Below are 6,303 nucleotides of genomic sequence, written 5' to 3'. Positions count from 1 at the left end.
TAGTACGACCTGTTGTGCAGATTCTTGCTGACCACAAAGGGTCCTTCCCAGGGGGGGGGGATAGCTTGTGCATATCCGTCTGATCCTGGATGAGTCGAAGCACCAAATCACCTTCTTGAAAGGTTCTGGTTCTAACTCGGCGGCTATGATAACGACGCAGATCTTGCTGATAAATCGCCGAACGGGCTGCCGCCCTGTCACGCTCCTCATCTAACAGGTCAAGAGCTTCCTGCCGTGCCTTCTCGTTCTCAGCTTCAACATATGCCGCTACACGAGGTGAGTCATGACGGATGTCACTAGGAAGAACCGCTTCTGCTCCATAAACCATGAAGAACGGCGTGTATCCTGTTGATCTGTTGGGTGTGGTATTGATGCTCCATAACACAGAAGGTAACTCCTCAACCCAACAACCCGGCGTCCGTTGTAAAGGAACCATAAGCCGGGGTTTGATACCTCTCAAGATCTCTTGATTGGCCCTCTCCGCTTGGCCATTGGACTGGGGGTGAGCCACTGATGACACATCAAGCCGAATGTGCTCACGTTGACAGAACTCCTTCATGGCACCCTTTGACAGATTGGTACCATTGTCTGTTATAATGTTGTGTGGAAAGCCAAACCGGAAGATCACCTTTTTGATGAATTGAACCGCCGTGGCTGCGTCACACTTACTAACTGGCTCTGCCTCCACCCACTTCGTGAACTTATCAACCGCCACCAAAAGGCGGGTCTTCTTGTCCTTGGACCTCTTGAAAGGCCCAACCATATCCAGCCCCCAAGTTGCAAACGGCCAGGTGATTGGAATCATCCTCAATTCTTAAGCCGGTACATGAGCGCGCCTTGAGAATTTCTGACAGCCATCACATCTTTTGACCAAGTCCTCAGCATCCGCATGAGCTGTCAACCAATAGAAGCCGTGACGACATGCCTTAGCCACCAAAGACTTTGAACCGGCGTGGTGACCATAATCTCCTTCGTGGATCTCACGCAAAATTTCACGGCCTTCTTCAGGAGACAGACAGTGTTGAAACGCCCCTGTCACACTGCAATGATGTAACTCTCCGTTGATAATAGTCATGGACTTGGACCGCCGGATTATCTGCCTGGCCAAAGTTTCATCCTCTGGTAACTCGCCCCGGTTCATATACTCCAGATATGGAACCGTCTAATCCGGGATAACATGAAGAGCCGCCACCAACTGAGCTTCTGGATCAGGAATAGCCAAATCCTCTTCACCAGGGAGCTTGACGGACGGATTATGCAGAACATCCAGGAAGACATTAGGTGGAACCGGTTTACGTTGGGAACCTGGGCGGCTTAAGGCGTCCGCTGCTTCATTCTTCTGCCGGTCCACATGATCCACCTGATAACCTTTAAAGTGACCTGCAACAATATCCACCTCACGACGATATGCTGCCATGAGCGGGTCCTTGGAATCCCAAGTGCCGGATACTTGTTGAGCCACCAGATCCGAGTCACCGAAGCACTTAACTCGGCTTAGGTTCATCTCCTTAGCCATCCGAAGACCATGGAGTAAAGCCTCATATTCAGCTGCATTGTTAGTGCAAGGGAACATTAAATGGAGAACATAACAAAACTTATCACCTCGTGGGGAAGTTAATACGACTCCAGCACCCGAGCCCTCCAATTTCCTGGACCCATCAAAATGAATAGTCCAATAAGTATGATCCGGCTTCTCTTCGGGTGCTTGCAGTTCTGTCCAATCATTGATAAAATCCACAAGTGCCCGAGATTTGATCGCCGTTCGGGGTATGTATTTCAACCCGTGAGGCCCAAGCTCGATAGCCCACTTAGCAATCCGGCCAGTTGCTTCCCTGTTCTGGATTATATCTCCCAAAGGAGCAGAGCTGACCACCGTGATGGGATGACCTTGGAAATATTGCTTAAGCTTCCGGCTTGCCATGAAAACCCCATACACCAATTTTTGCCAATGCGGGTACCTCTGCTTGGACCCAATAAGCACCTCACTGATATAATAAACCGGCCTCTGAACCGGATATTCCTTTCCTGCCTCCTTGCGCTCCACCACAATAGCCACACTAACAGCCCGAGCGTTAGCTGCCACATATAGCAACAATGGCTCTTTGTCAACCAGAGCAGCAAGAACCGGTGGATTAGCCAGCTGCCACTTTAAGTCCTCAAACGCTTCATTAGCGGCGTCACTCCAGATGAAGTTATCCATTTTCTTCAGCATCTGATATAAAGGGATGGCCTTCTCGCCAAGACGACTGATAAACCGGCTCAATGCGGCAATCCGGCCTGCCAGGCGTTGAACATCATTGATACACTTCGGTTTGGCCAAGGAGGTGATGGCTTTGATTTTTTCGGGATTAGCTTCAATGCCCCTGTTAGACACCAAAAAGCCAAGAGCTTGACTGCAGGTACACCAAAGACACACTTGGCCGGATTAAGCATCATTTTGTAAACCCGCAGTTTATCGAAGGTCTCCCTCAAGTCATCAATCAACGTCTCCTTCTTCCTTGATTTCACCACAATATCATCCACATAGGCGTGAACATTGCGGCCGATCTATTTATGAAGACAATTCTGCACACACCGTTGATAAGTCTCCTGGGCACTCTTGAGCCCAAAGGGCATGGACACATAGCAGAAGGCTCCAAAGGGAGTTATGAAGGCTGTCTTCTCCTGGTCCTTAACTGCCATTTTGATCTGATGATAACCAGAATATGCATCCAAAAAGCTTAAACGCTCGCAACCCGCCGTAGCATCAATAATTTGATCAATACGGGGGAGGGCAAAAGGATCTGCTGGACAAGCTTTGTTGAGATCTGTGTAGTCCACACACATACGCCAAGTGCCGTTCTTCTTAAGGACCAGCACCGGATTAGCCAACCACTCAGGATGGAATACTTCAACGATAAATCCAGCCGCCAAGAGCCTGGCTACCACTTCTCCAATAGCCTTACGTCTTTCTTCATTGAACCGGCGGAGAAACTGCTTGACCGGTTTGTACTTGGGATCAACATTGAGAGTGTGCTCAGCGAGTTCTCTCGGTACACTTGGCATGTCAGAAGGCTTCCACGCAAAGATGTCCCGATTCTCACGGATGAACTCGATGAGCGCGCTTTCCTATTTCGGATCCAAGTTAGCGCTGATGCTAAACTACTTGGACGAATCGCCAGGCACGAAGTCAACAAGCTTAGTCTTATCAGCCGATTTAAACTTTAGGGCCGGATCATGCTCTGTAGTTGGTTTCTTCAATGAAGTCATATCTGCCGGATCAACATTGTTTTGTAAAACTTCAACTCTTCTATTGCACAAACCGACTCAGCATAAGCCACATCACCTTCTTCACACTCCAGAGCGATCTTGCGGCTCCCATGCACGGTTATAGTTCCCTTGTGACCCGGCATCTTGAGCTGCAGATAGACATAATAAGGCCGTGCCATAAACTTAGCATAAGCTGGCCGTCCAAACAGGGCATGATACGGGCTTCTGATTTTCACCACTTCAAAGGTCAAGGTTTCTGATCTCGAGTCATGCTCATCTCTAAAAGCCACTTCCAGAGCTATTTTACCAACAGGATATGCCGACTTACCAGGCACCACACCATGGAACACCGTATTGGACGGTTTAAGATTTTTATCTATTAACCCCATGCGACGGAAAGTTTCATAATAAAGGATATTGATACTTCTCCCTCCATCCATGAGTACCTTGATGAACTTATAACCTCCCACCTGAGGTGCCACCACCAATGCCAGATGACCCGGATTATCAACCCGGGGCGGATGATCTTCTCTACCCCACACGATTGGCTGCTCAGACCAACACAAATAACGGGGCACCGCCGGTTCAACGGAATTCACTGCCCTTTTACGAAGCTTCTGATCACGCTTGTCCAGGCTAGTGGTGAAGACATGATACTACCCACTATTCAATTGCTTTGGGTTGCTCTGATAACCCGACTGCTGCTGTTGCTGCTGATTGCCCGGATGATTATAGCCACCTTGGTTGCCCTGATTACCTTGGTTGTTATGTCCACCCTGATTACCGTGGAAGGCTGAACCGGAATTTCCTCCACCATAACCCGGCCCATGAGACCCGGGGCCCGAACCGCCTCCTGGTCCATGATCATACCGGTAAGAATCAGAATTTTTGAACTCTTGCATGATGTAACAATCTTTCCAGAGGTGCGTGGACGGGTTCTCCTTCATCCCATGCTTTGGACAGGGCTGATTCAACAGATAAGACAAACGGTCCGGGTTAGGACTTGGCCCTCCGTCGCGCTGGGGCGGTTTACCCTTACGCCGCTGGCCCTTGTCATGTGTATTGGTATTAGCCACAAAGTCTAAACCGTGGTCCGCTTTACGCTTGCCGCCGTTTCCATGACCCGCCGGGTTGTGGTGCTGCCCCTTGGCGTTGCCGCTCTTTTTTCCCTTCCCTGTCTTATCATCGTCAGACTCGGGATCCTTGGTACTATCAGAGTCGGCATACTTCACCAGGGCAGCCATGAGGGTTCCCATGTCATTACAATGACGTTTGAGCCGTCCCAACTTCAACTTCAGGGGTTCAAACCGGCAATTGTGTTCCAATGTTAAAACTGCGGTATCAGCGTTGATGCGGTCCGATGAATGCAAAATCTCCGAAACCCGGCGCACCCAATGGGTTGTTGACTCTCCTTCCTCCTGGACACAGGCAGCTAAGTCCACAATTGACATGGGCTGCTTGCATGTATCCTTGAAATTCTGGATAAACCGGGCTCTCAACTCGGTCCGTGACCTGATAGAATTAGCCGGTAAGCTCTTTAGCCAAGTGCGGGCCGTCCCTTCTAGCATCATGGTGAAGTATTTCGCACATGCTGCATCATCCACATCCAGCATCTCCATGGCCATCTCATAGCTTTTGACCCATGTTTCAGGGGATAAATCGGCGGTGTAATTCGGCACCTTGCACGGGCCTTTGAAATCCTTGGGCAGGCGCACATTGCGCAACGCTGGGACGAGACATGGCACTCCCAAAGAACTAGAGGTAACTCCTGGTTCCACCGACGTGGTTGGACGAACCGGAGTAAGCTGACGGGCTTCATGCTACGCCGCTAACTCGGCCTCTCTGCGTGCCCGAGCCCGATCCACCACCTCCTGAGCATCACCAGCACCACCCGCCGGGTTATTGCCACGGGGCGGATCACGGTTCCGTGCGTTGCTTGACACTGCCGGTTCATCCATACGCCTGTTGTAACTCCAGCTTGGACGGGGAGTGGAATGAATCCGATCGCGACTATATGAATAAGCCTCCTGTTGAACCAAGGCTGTCTGAAGAAGCTCCTTAACCCGACGCGTCTCGACCGCCGCCGGAGAGTCGCCTTCGATCGAGATGGCCGCTAGCCGTGAAGCGGCAGTGACAATGTTGTCCATCGGGTTAGGATCTATTCTTAGCAATAAAGATCTTGCCTTCAGATCTATGATAGAAGGTGTACCCAACAGTTTCTTTTGGGTATCCTATGAAGACACGTTTCTCCGATTTGGGTTCGAGCTTATCAGGCTGAAGCTTTTTCACATAAGCATCACAATCCCAAACTTTAAGAAACGGCAGCTTAGGTTTCTTGCGAAACCACAGTTCATACGGTGTCGTCTCAACGGATTTAGATGGTGCCCTATTTAACGTGAATTCAGCTGTCTCTAATGCATAACCCCAAGATAGTGGTAAATCGATAAGAGACATCATAGATCGCACCATATCTAATAAAGTACGGTTACGACGTTCGGACACACCATTACGCTGTGGTGTTCCAGGTGGCGTGAGTTGTGAAACTATTCCACATTGGTTTAAATGATGGCCAAACTCGTAACTCAAATATTCGCCTCCGCGATCATATCGTAGAAACTTTATTTTCTTGTTACGATGATTCTCCACTTCACTCTGAAATTCTTTGAACTTTTCAAATGTTTCAGACTTGTGTTTCATTAAGTAGATATACCTATATCTGCTCAAATCATCCGTGAAGGTCAGAAAATAACGATACCCGCCGCGAGCCTCAACACTTATTGGACCGCATACATCGGTATGTATTATTTCTAATAAGTCATTAGCCTGCTCCATTGTTCCGGACAACAGAATTTTAGTCATCTTGCCGATGAGTCATAGTTCGCAAGTATCAAATGATTTGTAATCAAGTGATTCCAAAAGTCAATCCGCATGGAGTTTCTTCATGCTCTTTACACCAATATGACCTAAACGGCAGTGCCACAAATATGTCGCACTATCATTATCAACTTTGCATCTTTTGGCATCAATATTATGAATATGTGTATCACCACAATC

Source organism: Aegilops tauschii, chromosome 1 (assembly GCF_002575655.3).
Source record: "Aegilops tauschii subsp. strangulata cultivar AL8/78 chromosome 1, Aet v6.0, whole genome shotgun sequence".
In the NCBI taxonomy this organism is placed as follows: Eukaryota; Viridiplantae; Streptophyta; class Magnoliopsida; order Poales; family Poaceae; genus Aegilops; species Aegilops tauschii.
The sequence above is the reverse complement of the archived record's forward strand: the minus strand, read 5'-3'. Positions refer to the sequence as shown.